At 41.6% G+C, this 22,450-nt stretch overlaps 1 pseudogene across 1 annotated transcript in view; it reads right to left on the minus strand.

Annotated features, from left to right (window-relative positions):
• The window catches only part of LOC110495963 (partitioning defective 3 homolog B-like), a 194,584-nt pseudogene that overhangs the window by 86,838 nt on the left and 85,296 nt on the right, over window positions 1-22,450 (minus strand). Inside the window, exon 6 of the transcript XR_016488178.1 lies at window positions 16,425-16,528. The product of XR_016488178.1 is annotated as a partitioning defective 3 homolog B-like (transcript). The remainder of the gene's footprint in view (window positions 1-16,424; window positions 16,529-22,450) is intronic.

The following is a 22,450-nucleotide window of genomic DNA, read 5'->3' on the forward strand; positions in this document are numbered from 1 at the left end:
GCCACAGGGAGTCACATGACCACCGACAGACTGGGATATTATGGTCTCTTGGGGCACTAGCCATGGGCGGCACTAACAGACAGCAGTGGTTGCCATGGAGAGACACACACACCCGCCTAGCCAGGTCTCTACAAATTCAGCTTGCAGAGTGAAGTCTCTGGGCGGGTACTGGGCAGGAGTCAAAGGTATGGTGGACTAAAAACTCTCTGGCAATGGAACTCTCTCTAGCACACACACACACACACACACACGGCTAACGGCTAAGGCAGTTTAATCTTCTCACAGCAGGAGAACAAAGAACGGAGGCATTTGTAATCCCTCTCAATGTTGTCAGTCCAGCCCCGAAAGTGAGAGAGCGAGCGAGCAAGAGAGAGAGAGAGAGCGAGCGAGAGATGCACACACATAAGAGACAAGTAGTTACAGATATGCAAACACAAACATCCTTATGAAATAAGAGAACAGCACACAAACAAACCTTGTAAACATATCAACCCATGCAAACATGTGAATATGTAGTTGTGTGTTCACACACACACACCCCCTACCTGAGTGTGACCCGGCTCATCTTGGCTGTGGTGGGGATGTCAAGCCTCAGTCGGTCTTCGGGTTCTCCTCTGTGGGTCAGTGGATGGCTGTCATCCTGTGTACACACACACACACACACACAGTTAGCCAAGTCTACTGTTGGTATCTCAGTCCCTCACTCTCCACTAGTCCACTAACAGGGACACCAACCAAACAACATCTTCAGTTGATATCAATCACCGAGTCAAAGACCTTTAGACATGACAATGGCCAGATGGACCTGGGTTCCAACCTCATCCGTGAGTGTCCCTCTCTCCTCCGTCAACTCGATCTGTTCTTCTTTGTTTTGCTCTCCTTCCATATCGCTCAGGAGAGAGAGGCTCATTTTAAGTCATGCATGCTAGCACCACAAGAGCAGCTCCGGAGTGAAATGTAAAGGAAAGAGGAAAAAATATATAAAATAAATAAAAACGGCGGAATCAGAGAGTTGACGGACGAGAAAAATAAAATGGGGGAAAAAAATGACGACCTTCTGCCTAGTCACTTTCATTGTGTCACCAACCTCCTCCATTGTCTCAACCCCCTCGTAATGACACATACAGGGGGGCCTCCCACTTACCCCTCCCCGATCCCTACGCCCTTGGCCAGCCAGGACCCTTGGTCCAACCCCTGCTTCTCCTCTCCTAAACACACATCTCAACACCACCACAACACACAATGATCCGTGCACAGATTGACAAATAGTGGCCCAATTATTAGGCCCGCTAAGCTGTTATCCACAATGGGCCACATGTTACCATGTCTCCATTGTTATTGTGCATCGCCCCTCGATTCCTCCATCTCAGCCATTAAGAGTTCTGCTATATTCACACGGCCCAGGGAAAAATGGACAGAGAAACAGAGAAATAAGGGGAGAGGGCGAGTGAGAGGAGGGGGGAGAGGACAAAAGGCTAAAATGGGGTTTAACCCTATACACTCGTCTGAATTGGTCTATATGGATAGGGGTAAATTTAAATGTTTCTTACAGAAGAAATATGCATAAGCATGGTAGCAATTGAAAGGGGATGTGTTGGAGATCATGGGAAAATTATTAGACCAAAGTTGAGGACACAACAGTTCACCTGACAAGACTGAATCCAAACATTACTGTTGATTTCATGTGCATTTTACATTCTGTACTTTTTGCCACATTTGTTGATAACTAAATGTGAAAATACTCTGGATACATTCAGTAACATGATGAGAATATTCTTGTTAAATGTGGGGGTAGGTGCAACATAAGACAACATTTTGAAGAGTTTGAGTGAGAAGACTAACTGGTGTCTCCCAGTGGCCACACACACACCTCTCTAAAGTGTGCACAAGTTATTTCAACGCACTTTTATGACTCAAAGAACAGTCAACAATACGTTTATTTTAATTTTAAAGTTACTCTTCTAGCTGTGCCGTTGAGGAACTAGAGCAAGCACACTTGTAGTTGTTTGGAACAGAAACCCACCATCCTCACCATCACACAATTACTATTGTTGTTAACACAATCCAAAACACCACCCATTTTAAATAGCAATCTGCGTCAGGTGGGCATCATTTGAAAGCTTGTTCAATTGACAACATGACGAGCTAAATGAGAAAATACTATCGTACAGGGTTAGGTTTTCACAAGGCAATTCAGAGAAACAGATCGTTATTTGAGTGCATTCAGGTGAGTGTTCCACAGCTAATTTTCTTAACAATAGACTTAACATAGGCTCATTCTGTTCAGAACAACCCAGGGTATGACGGCATGTCATCTTTTAACTGTGCATCAAACATTGTGATCATAAACGTTGACACGCGAGTTTTATGATATGGAAATGTGAAGTGCACGTTTAGACTCACGGGAGTTCTCTTCAATGACAGCATTACCCTTACTCAGACGACAAAAAAGTAGAAAAAGTGGCCCAATTACCGGGAGGGATGGGGGCAACTTCTTGTTGCGGTGCTCAAACTGCCTTATTAATTATCTCCCATGATTAGTATCCAATACATTCTAATAGAAACGCACTGACGCTTGGATTTCATAAAGTAAATAATTGTATGCCGTTGTGTTTTTTTCTTCTTGTGACCGTTTTTTCCTCTGGAGAAATTAAGTATTCTGTGGCCAAATACATGCCGGGGCCAGCGAGAACATACATGACAAATGAGGTGTGTGTGTGTGGTTGTTGTCATACGCATGAGAAATGAGGTGTGAGTGTGTTCTCTGGGAACGCTTCTGTGATCTGCTAAACGTCAGATGTGGTGAGAAATGGTGTGTGGGTCTGTGTCGGGGAGTACTTTCCTGTGACCCTTGAACCCTGTCATATCCATCACAGAATTGCCCCTTACTCACAGCTGAAGCATTACCTCTCTAGGGAAGGGGTCAGGACACACACACACATAACCGTACTACTGACGTGATCTCCTCTGCAGTAAAACCACACCAAAACTGCTGCCCTTTAAAACTTTCCTTACACTCACGCCCTTCGCTCCTTTTTTTTTTACATGCAGGGTGATTGGGGGGTGTCCTCGGATGGGGCCACAGTGTCTCCTGACCCCTCCTGTCTCAGCCTCCAGTATTTATGCTGCAGTAGTTTATGTGTCGGGGGCTAGGGTCAGTTTGTTATATCTGGAGTACTTCTCCTGTCCTATTCGGTGTCCTGTGTGAATTTAAGTGTGCTCTCTCTAATTCTCTCTTTCTCTCTCTCGGAGGACCTGAGCCCTAGGACCATGCCTCAGGACTACCTGACATGATGACTCCTTGCTGTCCCCAGTCCACCTGGCCGTGCTGCTGCTCCAGTTTCAACTGTTCTGCCTTATTATTATTGGACCATGCTGGTCATTTATGAACATTTGAACATTTTGGCCATGTTCTGTTATAATCTCCACCCGGCACAGCCAGAAGAGGACTGGCCACCCCACATAGCCTGGTTCCTCTCTAGGTTTCTTCCTAGGTTTTGGCCTTTCTAGGGAGTTTTTCCTAGCCACCGTGCTTCTACACCTGCATTGCTTGCCGTTTGGGGTTTTAGGCTGGGTTTCTGTACAGCACTTTGAGATATCAGCTGATGTACGAAGGGCTATATAAATACATTTGATTTGATTTGATAAATGTTAGTTTCAGTGTTTGGAGGTGAAATATGGCCTACGTCCCAATCCAGTGCCAATAGAAAGTCTACAACCCCTTGATCTTTTTTCACATGTTGCCGTCTTAAAATGTAATCCAAAGGGGGATACAATTACCCCCCCCCCCCCCAAACCAAAATATAAATGCAACAATTCCAAAGATTTCACTGAGTTACAGTTCATATGAGGAAATCAGTCAATTGAAGTAAATTCATTAGGCACAAAACTATGGATTTCACACAATAATCACAGATAACTTTTTTTTTAAATGGGCCTCACAAGAGCAACAGGATCTCGTCACAGTATTTTTGTGTATTCAAATTGCCATTGATAAAATGCAATTGTGTTCGATGTCCGTAGCTTATGCCTGCCCATACCATGACCCCACAGCCACCATGGGGCACTCTGTTCACAACGTTGACATCAGCAAACCGCTCGCTCACACGATGCCATGCACATGGTCTGCAGTTGAGGTCAGTTGGACGTACTGCGGCGGCTTATGGTAGAGAAACAAACATTACATTCTCTGGCAATAGCTCTGGTGGACATTCCTGCAGTCAGCACGCCAATTCCACACTCCCTAAAAACTTGAAATATCTGTGGCATTGTAATGTGTGACCAAACTGCACTTTTTAGAGTGGCTGTTTATCGTGGCCAGCGCCGGTGTAATGTACATTTTGTTGGAAATCAGTGATGGATGGACTGCAATATTCAAACCTTGACTAGACCACTCAGGAACACTCACCACCTTTTGGAAAGCCAATCTGGTGTGTCTTTGGCATGTACATTTGTGTAATTGTTTGGCTGAAAAATTAAACTAACCCAGGGTTAGGTTTTCAGAAGACTGAGGTGGGTTTTCCTCAAACTTTTTATCTGAGCTTTGCTCCTTTTATATATATTTTGATGCTGACAAACTCCCCAGTCTCTGTCGATGACAAGCATACTCATAACATGATGCTGCCACCACAATATTTGAAAATAGAGAGGGTTTCACTCTGTTGTGTAGTATTGGATTTGACCTAACCTTGTAGTTTGGCTGCCAAAAGGTGCTTCAACCAAGTATTAACTCAGGGGCGCGGAGCCTTAAACTTAAATATCTTATTGGATATTTAAAAATGTTAATCATTTGTAAATTTTTCTATAACCGACTTAGAAAATGTGGAGTAGGTCGTTTTAAAAACTTTAAGGCAGCAAAATGTGATAAAAGCTCAAGGGGGTGTAAGACTTTCTTTCTCACGGGCAGTGTACACTTCCCTAAAAAAAGCCCACCGGAGTGTGTGTGTGTGTGCATATGTGTTTTTGCATGTGCACGTGTGTGTGCGCAAGTGTGTGTAGACAGCTCCAGGGTGGAAAGGTTTCACCTGAGCCGCCTCGGCAGAGAGAGGGAGCAGGTCCTGCTACGTTTGATACCTCACTCTGTGCGACTTCCGAGAACACCACCGTAGCAGAAACATCTATTTGGGGACGAACTGGGATGTTTATTGCTGCACTGACCTTAATTACACAATCTTACTTTCGCCATTCCCTCTTCAGAAAGAGAGGGAGAGAGGGAGGGGAAGAGAAGGGGAGAAACTTAATTGCATACTCCTCGCGTCCTCGCCTCCTTCTCAAAGCCCATTGGAGGAGAAGGTCAGATGGGAGGGACCTCTGGCTTTTGGATCCGATGAGTTTTGAGAAGGAGATGAGAGATGACCCGAGGAGTATGCAGTTGAGATCTTCCCAATGAAAGAGATTGAAGGAGAAGATGAGGGAATGAGACGGAGAGGGAGAGAGAGTGAGAGAGCTGGATCAAAAGGAGGGAAGCGAAGGATGCAGTAGAGGAGTACGGATGAGACGGTAGTGCATCGGTCCTTGGAAAAAGAGTACGTCCCAAGTGGCACCCTATTCCTTACATCGCGCACTACTTTTGACAAGGTCCACCATAGGAAATACAGTGCCATATGGACTGCAGCCTCAATCTTGTTAAGGGCGTGACAGTAAGGGAGCTAGGGTTGCCACCACATACAAGCTATTCCAACTGGTAAGGCCAACAGCCGTGGTGTAGCCTATGGGCGATACGGATATCACTTTCATTGATATCTACATACTGTACCACATTGATGTGAATCACACTGTTGCCCTCTATTAGCTATTTGCGCTTTACGGATTGTGGTTGTTGTGGATGGCTGTTCACAAATGTGTTTGCGTATTTTAACACAATAAATGGTTGAATTTAAAAGTTTATAAGCTGCCAAACAATCCTTGTTTTTGCGACCAGGGGACAGTCAGTGAAAAAAAAGCGCTTTCGCAACAGCTGCATAGTGCGGATCCCAGCTGATGGAATAAATGTTAATAAATCCTCCCTTCTAAACTCCTCCGTGGTATTGTGCTCCATACTGTCAAAAACAAGTTCATTTAAGAAGACCATCTGTGGGGATTTTATTGCTCAATCTAATAAGTGCTGATTAAAAAAAATCTCTAAAGGCCTAATGGACACACAGTCAAACATGCACACTTTTAAAAGACTTAGATAGCTGCAAATTATCGCGATTGCAAAGTGTCACCAACAAAAACAAACAACAGGCCTATAGCAAATGCAGCATATAGCATTCATTATTCACATGCAAATAGCATTTTTTCGGTAGTGCTCAAACCATCCCATTCAATGAAAGCAGCATTTATTTTTCAACTTGAAGCAATGAGCCCAATCAGTCCTCCATGTAAACAAAATCATAAACAATAGAGTGGGCTAATACAGCACAGTTTTACAGCCCGAATTCAAAATTGATTAAATATTTTTCTCTCACACATCTACACACAATAACCCATAATGACAAAGTGAAAATGAGTTTTTAGAAATATTAGCAATCTACTGAAAATGAAATACAGGAAAGTAATTTACATAAGTATTCACACCCCTGAGCCAATACATGTCAGATTCACCTTTGAAACTGTGTGTCTTTCTGGGTAAGTGCTTTGCACACCTGGATTGTACAATATTAGCACATTCTTTTCTAAATTCTTCTAGCTCTGTCAAGTTGGTTGTTGATCATTGCTAGACAACCATTTAAGCCTTGCCATAGATTTTCAAGCCAATTTAAATAAAAACTGTAACTAGGCCACTTAGGAACATTTCATGTATTCTTGGTAAGCAACTTAAGTGTATATTTGACCGTGTGTTTTAGGTTTTCCTGCTGAAAGGTGATTTGGTCTCCTAGTGTATGTTGGAGAGCAGACAACCAGTTTTTCCTCTAGAATTGTGCCTGTGCTTAGCTCTATTCCCTAGATTTTTATCCCCCCAAAAACTCCCTAGTCTTTGCTGACAACAAGCATACCCATAACATGATGCAGCCATTCATTTATTTGCCACATTTTACTTTAGTGCCGTATTGCAAACAGGATGCATATTTTGGAATATGTGTATTTATGTGTATATGTGTACAGGCTTCCATCTTTTCACTCTGTCATTTAGGTTAGTATTGTGGAGTAACTCCTATTACAGCCATTAAACTCTGTTTTAAGTTGTTTTAAGTTTAAGGTGTGCGTAATGGTGAAATCCCTCAGTGGTTTCCTTCCTCTCCGTCAACTGAGTTAGGAAGGTCGCCTGTATCTTCGGGTGTATTGATACACCATACAAAGTTAAATTAATTACTTCACCATGCTCAAAGGGATATTGAATGTCTACTTTTTATTTATTTATACCCTACCAATAGGAAGGTGCCCTTCTTTGTGAGGCATTGGAAAACCGCCCTGGTCTTGTGGTTGAATCTGTGCTTAAAATACACCGCTCAACTGAGGAACCTTACAGATAATTGTATGTGTGGGGTACAGAGATAAGGTAGTCATTGAAAAATCATGTTAAACACTATTCTTGCACAGTTCAGGCAACTCACTGTGACTTGTTAAGCAAATCTTTAGTCCTGAATTTATTTAGCCTTGCCATAACAAAGGGGTTGAATACTTCTTTTTTATTTATCAGTAAACATTTGTCAAACATAATACCATCTTTACATTATGGGATACTGTATGTAGACCAGTGACTCAAAATCTAAATTTAATCCATTTTAAATTCAGGCTGTAACAACATGTGGAAAAAGTCAAGGGGTGTGAATACTTTCTCAGGGGGGGGTCTCTCTCTCCCATCCATCAGAAAGAGAGAGTGACTCAGATTACGCAACAGTCCATCCCATCGTGCGGGAGCCAGCAGAAGGACAGACAAATAAAATGTGATTTTACTCTCGAGAGGGTGGCGGCATCCCTTTTTCTCTCTCAATCCATGATTGTGTCCCAACTATCTCTTCTTCATCCCAAAGTGTTATCTTGTTCACATTCCTTCAATGATTTGAAAAGAAAATGACTGGTATAAGAAAGCCCATGCCGCCTCCACCAGTCCAATGCTTTTATAATTATTGGTACGTAACGTATAAGTTTATAGGACAGGGGCCAGTTACACACATACCTTAATATACACCAATGTAAAATGTGAAAACAAAAATATTGGGAAGCACTACCTCAGAGGAAAAAGGGCATAAATAAATAAAAATCACACAAGCCACGCTCCATGATCCGACAGAGACATACTCAGGGATGCAAACTGGTGAGGGCCCAAAAAGGTGACACTTTTTAAAACTTTTTTTTTTTTACACTGAAACATGCAAAAAAAAATCCCTGCTAGGGGGAAATTCAGGTTAACTAATTAAAGAACAATTAAAATGATCTACATGATCAGTCTCTGTGTGTAAAACAAAAAGTGGTTAATGTGAACCTAGCACAGCTAAAAACTAAGGAAAGCAATCTGTTTTTGTTGCCTAGACTTTACTGCAAATGACACTCAAGTCTTGAAAAAAAAACAATACACTAATATTGCAGTTAGCCATGACAGCCTTTATAATAGAATGCTTGTGACCACAGACATCTAAATATTGCACTTGGGAAAAAAACATCTTAACCCTAGGATTAAAATGACCCGGCCTAATGTTTTCTAATATTCCAGGAATTCCTGGAATAATGAATAATGTCTTTAATGTTCTAACATCCTAGTTGTGTTTTTTTTAAATGTCTTATTATTTTACATAAAAGTAGTTTGAGCATCACTACCTCATAACATCCTGAGAAGCTGCCCAGGGCCTGTGCTGGGGTCAACCGATGTGTCACCAAAAGTTAGTGACATCATCATCATTGAGGAGGTCCTAAAGTGTACAAATTTAGAAGGACGGAGAATAGCAACAGCAAAGGGGACAGAGGTGTAGAGAGGTCAACAAAGAGGTACTAAAGGCCTTTATCGGCATGGAGAAAAGGTGGGATGTCTCCAAATGGGAGCTATTTTTGGATCCACTGCAGAATCCAATGTCACCATATCGGTCGGAAGATATGAGGATATCCGTCGCTACCGGAGGCTTGATGACAAGAGGACCAGAGTGTTCAGAGAGGCAATGGACCACCTGTCAGCATTCCGGTGTGTGTGGATAAGAAACTTTCTTCCAGACGTGACGCTTGGCATTCCATCCAAAGAGTTCAATCTTGGTTTCATCAGACCAGAGAATCTTGTTTCTCATGGTCAGAATCTTTTAGGTGCCTTTTGGCAAACTCCAAAGCGGGCTGTCATGTGCCTTTTACTGAGAAGTGGCTTCCGTCTGGCCACTCTACCATAAAGGCCTGATTGTTGGATTGCTGCAGAGATGGTTGTCCTTCTGGAAGGTTCTCCCATCTCCACAGAATAACTGAGGCAATGGAAAGATGTGGGGTGATGAAAGAGTCATGCCACCACCACTCAGATCAGCCAGGGCCAGAAGAGGTGCCAGCTCTGCCCAAGCGCAAAGGAAAGAAAAGTCAGTTGATAGTTTTCTCAGTGCAACCCACCCGTCTGCAAAGAGCACAGTCACATGCTTTGATTTGTAACAAATGCACAGACTAAGACAGCATAAGTAAGCATCACAAACACGCACACTTTTCTGAATTCACAATTGTTAGTGTTGTCTTTTATATTGATGATGAACTTTGGATTTTAAAATAAATGTTTTGAAATATTATAAAACATGCTTAAAAGGTGATTTTATTTTTTGTTTTTCACACTAAAAAGGTTGAATGTGAACCTTGGATTGTAATATTGATTGTAAGAAAAATATGCTAATATTTTCAACAGCTGTTATAATTTTCTTAATATGTTGTCATTGACATGTGCATAAAATTGTTGAAGAGCGACTAAAAACATTTCAAACAATAAAATAATTATTGAAAGGTCCAAATCATCACTCAAAATAATTATGTTCAAAAAAAGGATAATATTTTAGACCCATATAAATAAAACACAGATATCACATTATCGGGTCATTTTGACCCAGCATATACAGTGCCTTGCGAAAGTATTCGGCCCCCTTGAACTTTGCGACCTTTTGCCACATTTCAGGCTTCAAACATAAAGATATAAAACTGTATTTTTTTGTGAAGAATCAACAACAAGTGGGACACAATCATGAAGTGGAACGACATTTATTGGATATTTCAAACTTTTTTAACAAATCAAAAACTGAAAAATTGGGCGTGCAAAATTAATCAGCCCCTTTACTTTCAGTGCAGCAAACTCTCTCCAGAAGTTCAGTGAGGATCTCTGAATGATCCAATGTTGACCTAAATGACTAATGATGATAAATACAATCCACCTGTGTGTAATCATGTCTCCGTATAAATGCACCTGCACTGTGATAGTCTCAGAGGTCCGTTAAAAGCGCAGAGAGCATCATGAAGAACAAGGAACACACCAGGCAGGTCCGAGATACTGTTGTGAAGAAGTTTAAAGCCGGATTTGGATACAAAAAGATTTCCCAAGCTTTAAACATCCCAAGGAGCACTGTGCAAGCGATAATATTGAAATGGAAGGAGTATCAGACCACTGCAAATCTACCAAGACCTGGCCGTCCCTCTAAACTTTCAGCTCATACAAGGAGAAGACTGATCAGAGATGCAGCCAAGAGGCCCATGATCACTCTGGATGAACTGCAGAGATCTACAGCTGAGGTGGGAGACTCTGTCCATAGGACAACAATCAGTCGTATATTGCACAAATCTGGCCTTTATGGAAGAGTGGCAAGAAGAAAGCCATTTCTTAAAGATATCCATAAAAAGTGTCGTTTAAAGTTTGCCACAAGCCACCTGGGAGACACACCAAACATGTGGAAGAAGGTGCTCTGGTCAGATGAAACCAAAATTGAACTTTTTGGCAACAATGCAAAACGTTATGTTTGGCGTAAAAGCAACACAGCTGAACACACCATCCCCACTGTCAAACATGGTGGTGGCAGCATCATGGTTTGGGCCTGCTTTTCTTCAGCAGGGACAGGGAAGATGGTTAAAATTGATGGGAAGATGGATGGAGCCAAATACAGGACCATTCTGGAAGAAAACCTGATGGAGTCTGCAAAAGACCTGAGACTGGGACGGAGATTTGTCTTCCAACAAGACAATGATCCAAAACAAAGCAAAATCTACAATGGAATGGTTCAAAAATAAACATATCCAGGTGTTAGAATGGCCAAGTCAAAGTCCAGACCTGAATCCAATCAAGAATCTGTGGAAAGAACTGAAAACTGCTGTTCACAAATGCTCTCCATCCAACCTCACTGAGCTCAAGCTGTTTTGCAAGGAGGAATGGGAAAAAATGTCAGTCTCTCGATGTGCAAAACTGATAGAGACATACCCCAAGCGACTTACAGCTGTAATCGCAGCAAAAGGTGGCGCTACAAAGTATTAACTTAAGGGGGCTGAATAATTTTGCACGCCCAATTTTTCAGTTTTTGATTATGTGCACCACTCAGAATGGACGGACAAGCACACAACTTTTCTGATGCTGATGAAAATCGCAGAAATGTGGGAAAGAAACGTAAAACAAAACTAAAAGAATGGAAAGACAGGCAAAGGAAGACCTTTGGATGCGGGAAAACCCTATACAAATCACAAGGGTCAAGAAAAAAACTGGGAAAAGCTGTCCAAGAGGTATGTGGAAGAACCGTATATCAAACAATCAAGCTAGCTATCTATAGAGTACAGTAACTAACATGTATGTTCTGGGTTGTCTAATTCGTAACTATAGAGAAAACATATTAGCTAAAGTTCGTTGGCTACTAATTTATACATTATCGTTACAAATGTTATTGCTAGATGATAGAAGAAACATAGCCAGCTACTTTATCTCCATCCACCGGATGATTCGACATGGCTACAGTAGCTAGCTAGTTATATGTAACGTTACACTGTATCCTGTAGGGAGTGCACACCGAGGGTCCATTGAGGTGGCAAGCTGCATATTGAAATGGTGCGCAAGTTGATCATCTTCAGTGACAGATGCTGTGGGCAGAATAACAACTGGCGGATGCTCAATCTGATGTCGATGCTCGTCTCTATGGGTTACTTTACCCAAGTTGAGCAGAAGTTCATGGTCTCTGGTCATTATTTTCTTCCTTGTGATCGATCTTTTGCCACCATCGAGAAGAGGCGCAAGGTGTCAGTCCTTTATACACCTGATGATGTTTCAAAGATGATACTTGAAGCACAACCAGCAAAACCATTCAAGGTGATGAGGATGCAATGTGAAGACTTCCGGCACCTCCCAGATTCTGTCCTCAAGCGACCAGCTGGACTACAGATCACGTCAGTGAGGTGGTTAAAAGTCACAGGTATTGCACAGAGAATAGTTGTTTACTAACATCCCATCAACATGCAACATGTTGTTCTAACAATAAAATATCCTAATGCTTGACTGTGAAAGTTGTTTATTGATGTCAGGAACTTAAAATGTTTCTGTTCTAATTTCAGTTGAGGATCCTTGGAATCTGTACGCCAAACAGAGCCAGTCTATTTGAGGGATGGAAGTCGTGGCTGATCTCCAAACCAAAACAAGGAGCTACACCTCAACCTCCCTATTTTGCAAGCCACTACCCTAGAGCATATGAAAGTCCTCTGCCCATCAAAAAAAATACAAGTACCAAGATCTGATGACCTGCTCAACTACTTGCCAGCTGCTGCACGCTCTTTTTATGAATCACTGCAGAGTGAATCATTTGTTGTTAAACCAAGCTACATAATTAACCGTTTTTTCTGTGAGTTTACGATCCCTGAACCTGTATAGTATGTTGAATCTGAATACATTTCAGAAGACATGTCACCCCTATTGTAGGAAATTAAATGTATCGTAGGTGTTTTCTATGTGAATCAATTTAGGTATGATTTGAACCAGCACAATATATTGAATGAATTTAATTTTAAGATGTTGTTCCTAGTGTAGAAAATGCATTGTACAATGTGTTCTGTTGAGAATTATTTTGTTTGTGATCATTTGAACCTTTTTTAATCTGAATTTATTAAAAACAAATAAGTCATCACATACAGTATGCGAGTATTCATTTGAACTTGATTTTTTTTTTAATTAATTACAAAATACAGTACATCTCTCTGTCACCACATTTAGCATTAACTCTAAGCAGTTAATAGTTATTTACTGCTGTCACCTCAGTACAGAAGGACATGTCTTGCCTTTAGCATGGGTTTAACGCAATTCAAAATGTAATTGCTGATCATAGTGTTAAACGCAAAGAGAATGGTTTTCTGAACGTTTTGTAATATTGACCTTAGGGACCTGCATAATGGACATGCATATTGGCACATCACATTGATCCATATTTGATATTTACAAGTAGTGCTTGTTTTGATTTAATTAATTGAATTGTATTCTATTTTTGTAGTTATTCTATGGTATGTTCACATTGAGGGCTTCATTTGAAACGAGACTAAGATTTCATGACTCAACTTTTAAGAAAAGTCAGTGCTAAAGTTGATAGACCACCTTTAACTGAACCTCCATGCAAATGAATTAATAACATATTGCATATAAGTTATTTACATGAAGGGCATCTGTACTTGAAAGTACTTAAAACATCATATCAGGTGTTAAAAAAGGACATCTTACAAGAGTCATGCAAAATGTCACATATACTGTTCTTCCACAAACTGAAATCATCACTGGAGATATACTGTTCTTCCACAAACTGAAATCATCACTGGAGATGTACTGTTCTTCCACAAACTGAAATCATCACTGGAGATGTACTGTTCTTCCACAAACTGAAATCATCACTGGAGATGTACTGTTCTTCCACAAACTGAAATCATCACTGGAGATGTACTGTTCTTCCACAAACTGAAATCATCACTGGAGATGTACTGTTCTTCCACAAACTGAAATCATCACTGGAGATGTACTGTTCTTCCACAAACTGAAATCATCACTGGAGATGTACTGTTCTTCCACATTCTAGAAATGAAAACGGCAATAAAAAAAAAGTATCAATTGTTGGAAGATATGGGTATGGTGAATTACTTGTCAACCATAACACACCTAATGTGGTGTACACACGATTAATAATAACAATTGTACACACAATTAATAATAACTGATTATCTTAAAATGGAAAAATTGTCACATATGGTTCTTGGTCTGTAGGATTCAGTTAACGAACCAACTGCTAACATTTCACACAGATTGCCAAGGTCCAGTAACAGGCTGACTACACCGCTCACGACACGTGCAAGCGTTGCAAAATACATTTAGAAATCTATATTATTCAATTATTGCACCCACACTGCTCGCGCACGCCAACGAGCGTCTGCGTTGCCAGAGGCGAGCCGTGTGGGTGCAATAATTGAAAAATATAGATTTCAAAATTTATTTTTGCAATGCTCGCATCGCATGCAGTCAACCTGTAAGGCTTCTCACCTACCTCTCCGTTATCGTTCAGGGGACGCGCTGCTGTAACTGCATTGCACGATCTGCTGTCTTGCCAGAGCGTGCGCTGATTCTGTAACCAGCAAATTGGTTGTCTCTTCTCTCTACTGTCGCGTGCGGCATTCTGTTGTTATGTGAACGATTGGCTGAGCCTTGGACACAGACAGTATTGCTCCAAACATGCATCACTCGTTCACTTACAGCCAGTAATGATCCAAAGCCCCCACCCCATACTCCCACCCCCACACAAACTTTTTCTCATCGGATCTACACGATTCACGTAGGTCACCTATTTTGGGTTCAAAATGGCACATTTTGCCAAAAGGTGACTAGTTTGCATCCCTGCATATTTTATGTGCTGTGAGACCCTGGACAAAAATAACTGTGGTTGGGAGGGGGGGGGGGGGGGGGGGGCTTGGTGGAGAGGTCTCACATAGGGCCGCAGGTGCTGCTAGCCCTGAGGATTAAAAACAACCTCAGAGTGGAAATTACTGAGACCACAGGGCTGCTCGGAGGAAAGGAGGTTTGGGGAGGGGGGGGCAGAATGAGCTAGAGGGCGCAAGGAGGAGGGAGAAGGGGTGCTAGAGAAGGAGAGACATGGAGGAGTTACAGGTGGCAATAGCCTGCAGACTAGGAGGAGGGAATCGGAATACAATAGGTGATGCAGAGCGTTCCCAAACGGAAAGAGAGGGAGACAGGGGTAAAGACAATGGAGAGACATAAAGAGTGTCAAGCGAGACAGATCATATTTCCATGACCCGGTCACGGACTGTTTGGGAGGCTGAGGGAACATTGTGTGTGTATATACGCGCTCGGCTCTGTGTGGAGCCTCTTACAAGGAGTGACTGTAGGAGCCTGCTTTCTGAAGAGTGTACAGGTGTGTGAGGCAAGGATGGAGGTATAGGGGTATAGGAGTACAACTGCATGTCCTCCAACGCAGTGACAGGGCAACAGTGACTTGTCTGGGTTACAGGACGTAAGTTGTCAGATGGTGAAAACATAGTCAAGTCTCAAAAAGAGAGAAGAAATAAAGTAACCTCTAGACCAGGGGTATTCAAATCCTACCCTGGAGGTCAGGGCCAAATACTAACTTTTCTGTATACCAGCCACTGTGGCAGGTAAATAAATAAATCTACCAGCCACTCAGATTTTTTTACCAGACAAAATGTTTGTTTTTTCAGTATAATTGCACCAAAAAACACATGAGCAAGCTTAGTAACGTTTTAAAACAAGAAATGTATTACTAGTAACAATGTGTTATACTGCTCAATTTCATTTAATATTCTTTTAACCAAAATATCACAGAGGCAAAAATGTTGCCCCTTTAAGGTTACTTTTTGGTAAGAGGGCCACTCAAGTCATCACTTGTTCCTGCGAGAATCTCACTAGTAGAGGCTGACAATGTCTCTTTTTGCTAGCAGTGGAAGCAACATCAAACATTGAAAGGCAACCTTTTGAACAAAACAATGTAAATTGAAAAGAAATGTGAGGACAATGTCTCACTTTAGTAGACTTGAGTAAATTAGACCAACTTTTATGCCTGTGCGCATTGTTTCTAATAAACTACTTTTTCAGTACTTCACTGTCGGTGCTCACAGACCCCAGACAGATAGTATTGCTGCATGAGGTGGGATAGCTATAACGGTAGGAGTCCGATTTCTTTGTGCATTACTCGATATCAAACAAAACGGCAGAAATACGGCAGAAATTAATTTGTAAATGTAAATTTAGGCCCTGCTGGAGGTCCAAAGGACTGCTGGTTTCTATTGTTCTTGATCATTAAAATAGCCCCCACCTGGTCTCCCAGGTCTAAATCAGTCCCTGATTAGCGTGGAATAATACATTTAAAACTGATTTGAGGTACAGATTTGTATTTGAGGACTCCAACCACATCTCTGGGGGGAAAAAAAGACTCATGGACTTTTTTTTGTCTTTGTATGACATTTTCTAGGCTTGCAGTATTTTACTCAGCTGAGCACAGTTTGTACTTTAAGACAGTCTTTCTCACCATTTCAGCTGGTCTGGCATTGAGGTCATCAGGGGGAGGTGTCACAATTTCCAGTGGTGGGGCCAGGGCAGAGTCACTGCTGCTCCTCACCAGTAGAGGGATGTCTGGGAAATACCAACACACACAGAAAGAGAGAGGGAGAGGTCAATGTTGTCCATCAATGCAAATGTGAGCCTCATGCAGTAGTACACTGGTTGTGTTTGTGTAAACCGATCTACGCTTGGTATTAAGTTAGGCACTGTTTTCCAACAACACAAATCCACTGTAAATCTGCCCAAGATTTTGAATTGTCAAGATATGATTTCAGTGCCTTTTTGACAGGAGGATGAAATAAGCATCGGAGGGACAGAGGGAGGGAGAGAAAGAGCGAGTGAGCCGGGACACAAACACATACTTTGCGCCCCCCCACCCCTCCTTAAATGGGAAGTCAATCTGATCAGCAGCTGCTGCCCCCCCACACCCCCCAAACACACCCATGCCTTGCAACCTAACCCACTCCCCCTTATGCAATCAAGCCAATTACACCACATGAAACGGCTTGGGGTACCAGAGAGGTACACCGAACTACGGGGGAGGAAAATATTTTTACTCTGCTTTTAAAAGCGGCATCAGGGCCAGACCTCAAATAGGCCTGGGCTAACTCGCAAATGGCACTCTATTCCCTATATAGTACACTACTATATAGAGAATAGGGAGGCCCTGGTCATAAGTAGTGCCCTACATAGAAAATAAGGTGCAGTTTGGGACATCATGTGAAACCACATCTAAAGAGCTGTAGGGGCAACTGAGCTTTTTATACGACTGTAACCTAAAGAGAGTTGGTTAGACCTGGAAGCCACAGAGGAGCGAGATAGAAAAAGGCGAAGGAGAGGGAGGAGTGAGGGAGAGAAGCCAAAGTGATCCCTCTGATCTTTATAATCCCGTCATCAATCTCACTTTAAAGGGGAAGAGGCTAGGTCTTTCTGGTCCAATTGGGCCAAAATAAAAGACGGATGAGTATCAAGTATATGAAAAAGTTCAAAGGAGAAGAAGTGTTACTGCACTGTATCGGCCAGTCCCACTTTGCTCCTTTGACCTTGCTTTGATGTTAGGACTATGGTGGAATCTCCGTCCCTATGGTAGCGGCTGTATGAAAGGCCTAAAGGATAGATCCTCTGCAGAGACAGGAGTAGGGGCCAATCATTTTTATTGACCACATGACCTGACAAGGACAAGCACTCCTTGCTCTAGTGTTGACCCACCCAGGCTGCTGACCACATCAACCAAGTCACCCTACACCATACAAACAACCTCAGACCAGACCTACCAGGAGGTGCTCTCTACTAGAGTAAATACACACACACTTTCAGAGGCAGGCACACACACACACACACACACACACACACCTTAAGGAATCCAGAAATGCCTCCACCTTAACAACCAATTTCAAAACCCTTACAGTGCTATGCTCCTATAAAAAGACCTACCATCTGGAAGCCCATTTTTCCAACGATTTACAAAGAAACAGACACATTAGAATAGTGTCCCCAATGTTTAACCGAACACTGCTTCTGTTAGGCAATGATGTATTGTCTGTCTGTGAGGTAAAGCTCTGTGTTTAATCCTCTCTATGTCACTTGGATCCATGTCCTATCTGTCTATCACAGCAATTGTCTGTTACTCTCCGTGTGTGTGTGTGTGTGCCTTTCTCTCTCTCAATTACTCTAGGTTCTCTGACTTAAATGAACTAAACTGTTCTTTAAAAAAAATACTTCCGAACATCTAAAATGTTGCTCATGACATCTCGAGGCAGAGACGAGGCAATAACTCTAGGTACACCCCAAACCCAGATTATTCCCCACTGACTTTTCCATTTGTACACATAGGGTCGATATTTAAAAAAGGGTTCTGTATATAGAAGCAGTACCCTAGTAAAACCTTAATGGACAGCTTTACAACCAATATTGTCAGTCTCTCTTACTGGTGGACCTACCTGCATGACATCTCAATATGACTTAAACACAAACTAAAACACATATGCATTAACACTTTACGTTCACACACACACACACACACACAGCTCGATATATATTTGTTATTATTTTATTTAACTGACTTGCCTAATTCAATAAAGGTTAAGAACAAATTCTTATTTACAATGGCGGCCTACCCGGGCCAAACCCTAACGAAGTTGGGCCACTTGTGTACCGCCCTATGGGACTCCCAATCACAGCCGGTTGTGATACAGCCGGCTGTAGTGATGCCTCTAGCACTGAGATGTAGTGCTTTAGACCGCTGTGCCACTCAAGAGCTCCTAATAAATACACGTAGAGTTGTATTATAACCGATATTTGACTACGAGTATTGACTACGAGTATCAATTTTATTTCCATTACTGATCAAAACAAATTGTCTCATGCTGTCTCTGCAGCAAGATGTTTGGAACATCAAATTGCAATATCGAATTGCAATACATACAGTGCCTTCAGAAAGTATTCACAAGCCTTTTCCTTTCTCACATTTTGTTGTGTTACAGCTTGCATTTAAAATGGTTTCAAATTTAGATTTGTGTCACTGATCTACACACAATACCCCATAATGTCAAAGTGGAATTTAGTTTGTAGTACATTTTAGAAATTAATAAAAAATGTTAAGCTGAAATGTCAATAGGTATTCAACCCCCCAATAGGTATGTCAACCCCCCAATAGGTATGTCAACCCCTCTGTTATTTTGGCAAGCCTAAAAAAAATGTGCCAAAGAAATTGCATAATACGTTGCATGACCTCATTACATGTTCAATAATAGTGGTTAAAAGTGGGTTTCACCATAGTGTAGGAGAGTTAAAATGGTTATTCCCATCACACTTCAAATTATTAGAATAGTTCACAAAACAGAACATCCAGGTTAAGGTTCAGAGGCGCAAGCTCGCGAACAGGAATGTTCCAAGTTCAGACAGAAGGAGGAAACAGATCGCTACGATCGCCAGGAACCATACTTTTGATTTATATTTTCATTTGTTGCGCTACTAGTACTGCCTTTTGATGTTAAGGAGGTAGCTACAGTAGCTGGATGATATTAACATCTTAGGTTTTCATTTGATTAAATCTACTTTATTTCATCTACGCGCTTACGTCACCTACTAACACCCTGGTACTACCCGTAGCTCCCGTTCTCCTCAGTCCGTGAAAACACAGAGAGAAATGGGTGTCGCTGATTACTACTGATTACTGATTACTAGAAGTCCATAATGTGAAATCCAGCACACAATAAATAAATGGAGATGTGAGACAGAATGCGTTTTACTTTCCTCCATGCTCCTCCAAAGAACAACTTGACAGATGGTGCATTGAAGAATGATGCATTCCAGTCCTGACGTTTTCATAATACCATTGCAGGTATGGTTATATCGTCTATGAATTGCTATTATACAGTCTGTGTATTGAAGTTTGTTTATTACTGTATTCTATACAGTATTGCTTTATCTATAAATGTGATTGTGTGGGTCCGTGAAAACAGAGAGAGAGAGAACAACTTGTCAGACGGTGCATTGAAGACTGATAATCATTCCTAACCTGACTTTTCATTCCTAACCATGATTATCAGATCTACATAAAAGCCCAAAAAGACAGCCATGGTGTCGCTCTTCATTTCTTGGTTCTTCTGTGGTACATATAAAGACCGCTCCAATGAGGCCAATGGTGATTTTAATGGTTGTGAAATGAGAAAACGGAGGATGGATCAACAACGTTGAAGTCACTCCATTACATTAACCTAAATGACAGAGTGAAAAGAAAGCATGCACAGAATTAAAATATTCCAAACCATGCATCCTGTTTGCAACAAGGCACTTAAGTAATACTGCAAAAAAGAGTTATGTTTGTGGCAAATCCAACACAACACATTACTGAGTACCACTCTTCATATTTTAAGCATGTGGTGGTTGCATCATGTTATGGGTATGTTGTCATCGGCAAGGACTAGGGATTTTTGTGGGGGATAAAAAGAAACGGACTCTATAAGCACAGGTGAAAACCTGGTTCAGTCTGCTTTCCAACAGACACTGCGAGATTAATTCACATTTCAGCAAGACATTAACCTAAAGCACAAGGCCAAAACTGGAGTTGCTTACCAAGACAACATTGAATGTTCCTAGTTGCCTAGTTACAATTTTGACTAAAATCTACTTGAAAAATCTATGGCACAACTTGAAAATGACTGTCTAGAAATGATCAACAATCAACTTGACAGAGTTTGATGAATTTTGAAAAAAATAATGGGTAAATATTGTACAATCCAGGTGTGCAAAGAGACTTATCCAAAAAGACTTACAGCTGTAATCACCACCAAAGGTTATTCTACAAAGTATTGATTCAGGGGTGTGAATACTTGTGTAACAGTTATTTCTGTATTTCATTTTCAATAAATTGGCAAAAAACACATTTTCACTTTGTCATTATGGGGTATAATGTGTAGATGGGTGTGTAAAAAAACAACAACATTTTAATCCATTTTGAATTCAGGAAATAACATAACAAAATGTGAAATAAGTCAAGGGGTATGAATACTTTCTGAAGGCACAGTTTCGTATCGGCGCCTAAGTATCATGATAATATCGTATCGAGAGGTCCCTGGCAATTCCCAGCCCTACCAAATACCAGCTCAGACTACTCAGTCATGGACAAAAAGCACTTCAGAGTCCTCCCAGGGAAAGGTACCTATGATTTTGTTATATGAAGAGGCTGATTACACATAATTTAGGGCCCAGAGTTTATCCTCACCTGACTTGACCAGGAAAAACTCTGATGACCAAGGTAGAGGTTAACTACAGATCAGTTAAATGTCTCTCTCTTCAATGCTCCCACTTTAAGGGGCAAATCCTAACTCCCACTTTTAAGTAGAATTTTCAATGGGAGATTAAGTTTTTTGCTTAAGTGGGATTGAAAATGTGCTTCCTAAACCTGAGGTATTTCGGGAGAGCGAGGGAGAATCTCAATTGCATATTCTTCACGTCCTCTCGCCTCGCCTCCTTCTCAAAAACCCATTGGTTGAGAAAGCCAGAGGTCCAACCCCACAGATAAACATCTCTGACCTCTGACCCTAAAGCATAGGTTCATGGGAGATCAGAAGGCCCAGAAGAGAAGGGTAGTAGATTGTTTAGTCTTCTCTGTCTCAATGTTGAGTTTAATGACAATCCATTGAGGAGTATGTATCCTAATGGACTGCTAATTCTGTTTGTAATCTGTAATGGAATTTTGAATATTCAAAGAAAAAAAACTCTTCAAAACGGTTATTGAGCTAATCTAAACTAAGGCAAAGCCACAGATGAAATAACCATTCCCATTTGGCATGCAGTCCTGGGTGTGAGTGTACACGTCTCTGTGGGAGCGTGTCTGTGCGCGCCCAGAGTGATCTTGTCTAGTCAGATCAATAGAACCCTCCTGCCCAGGGTGCTTGTGGGACGCAGTGATAAGGACTGTCATCCCCTCTCGCCGACAGGAGAGTGTGTGTGTGTGCGCTCAGTGCAGTACAGGGATCGATGCAGGTCTAATCATCCAACTGGGACTCTGCTGGGGCTCAATCACAATGTTAAAACAACCAAGTTCCAATCCTGTCCTCTACACTGCTATAGCACATCCACACACAGCTGTCAAATTGTACCACTAAACAACACCCTGGGGCCAGGAGTATTTCCTCACCACAGCGGCTAGCGAAGGAACTACTGTTGTCTGCCGTTATCTCGCTTTCCAATCAAGGTGCATGAATTGAGGAGAAACTGAAGTGAAAATGCACTCACCACAGGAAAAACCTATGAACAGAAAAAAAAAACGGTGCCCTAGTTACGGCACATAAGTAGGACATCATGACCGATCATAAAACAAGACCATGTACGCTGAACAAAAACATAAACGCAACATGTAGTAAAGTGTTGATTCCATGTTTCATGAGCTAAAATAAAATATCTCAAAAATGTCTCCTAGGCACAAAAAAAGTACTTCGCTCAAATTTTGGGAACAAATTTGTTTACATCCCTGTTAGTGAGCATTTC

Source organism: Oncorhynchus mykiss, chromosome 18 (assembly GCF_057628025.1).
Source record: "Oncorhynchus mykiss isolate SJ-2025 chromosome 18, ASM5762802v1, whole genome shotgun sequence".
NCBI classification, from domain to species: domain Eukaryota; kingdom Metazoa; phylum Chordata; class Actinopteri; order Salmoniformes; family Salmonidae; genus Oncorhynchus; species Oncorhynchus mykiss.